Here is a 1,338-nt window from a genome sequence, read left to right as displayed (position 1 = left end):
CGGTACCCGCACCCGGCAGCCGCTTTTGGTGCTAAGCTGCTAGGAAGCCCCTCTCGGCGAGCTCGTTGGAGCTTGAACCCATTGTCACCCCTCGGGTACGTGTCTCCTTTCCTCAGTCTGTTTTTCGTGACACTCGTCGTGTTAGGACTGGGGATTATATCTCTCCGGAGATGGGGGTGGCGGGCGCCATTTTAAGAACCCAAAGGTGCCGACCTATTTAAATAAAGCTGAGGGGGTCGAGGGAAAACAAATGAGGGGGTCCGTTTGGTTGTATGCCTCTCGAGAAAGTTTGGCAGTCGCCTGCGGGAGTGGGTAGCGGAGGTCGGGGCTTTGTAGGCTGGAGCCGGGCGAGGAGCGACTGCACCACCGCGATACCTGCATTGGGATGGCGCTGGCGCTAATGATGGGCATGTGGACTTCCATGCGGGCTGCGGGCTCCGTATTCATTGGCGGTCCGGGAGAAGAACCCCTGTGAATGTGCACAGCCAGTGTTGGTGGTAAAAGTTATTCCCCTTACCGGTGTCGGTGGTTCTGGGTTGAATCCAAGTGTCGCCATTTTGTCTTTTACACGCGGTTTTTAATGACGAGTTTTAATTAGGTTCCGCTGCAGTCACGGAGTGTCAAGTGTTAGTGTGTGCGTCCGCGTTCCGTTACTTAATAGGAAACAGTGTTGCCAATTTGTTTTTATCTTTTTGGCCGGAGAGTAGCATTTTCGGCAGGGCGGGGACCTGTGAAGAAGAGGTGGCATAACTTGGCTCGAACTTCACATTTCTCCCTAGATTTAGTAGGGAATTCTAATGAGGAAAAGAGGAGTCGTTTGGAAGAGGGCTTGGTGTTAAGGTCGTGTGTCTGGCCTGTGACCTTGGGAGTCTTTTAAAACCCCATCCTTAAGAAGGGTGTGATGAATAATTGAATCTTTCAAAGGCAACGGAAATACAGGACTATAACTAAAAGTTGCTTTCTCAAATGTTAAGCAGCTGTTGCGAAGAATAGCTAAGGGTGATCAAGGGTAGTGGTAAAAGTGATTTTGGCCCTTTTCACCAGTTTTATGTAAATTACACTGTTACTAAACTACTTAATTCAAATTGCTTCCTACTGTGGCCGAGGCTTATCTTGTTAGCGTTTTCTTTAGTCATTAAGAAACAATGGTTTTAGTGGAAAATATGAAAAATGTGCCACAGTAAAAGTGTTGAATAAACTTGAGGAAGTTTTTGCAGTGAGGTAATACTATTCCTTCTCAACAGACTTACCGACAAAACAAAACAAAAAAATGGTTGAAGCAGATCGCCCAGGAAAGCTCTTCATTGGTGGGCTTAATACGGAAACAAATGAGAAAGC

At 47.5% G+C, this 1,338-nt stretch overlaps 1 long non-coding RNA gene across 1 annotated transcript; it reads left to right on the top strand.

The window, feature by feature from the left end:
* On the top strand, positions 1-1,320 carry LOC108292990. The gene is made up of 2 exons (XR_001820522.1): positions 1-95; positions 1,245-1,320. It is a non-coding gene; the product is annotated as an uncharacterized LOC108292990 (long non-coding RNA).
* The last annotated feature ends 18 nt before the right edge of the window (positions 1,321-1,338 follow it).

The sequence above is a fragment of the Cebus imitator genome, unplaced genomic scaffold (assembly GCF_001604975.1).
Source record: "Cebus imitator isolate Cc_AM_T3 unplaced genomic scaffold, Cebus_imitator-1.0 Scaffold517, whole genome shotgun sequence".
Classification (NCBI taxonomy): Eukaryota; Metazoa; Chordata; class Mammalia; order Primates; family Cebidae; genus Cebus; species Cebus imitator.
This window is presented reverse-complemented; position numbering and strand designations above follow the sequence as displayed.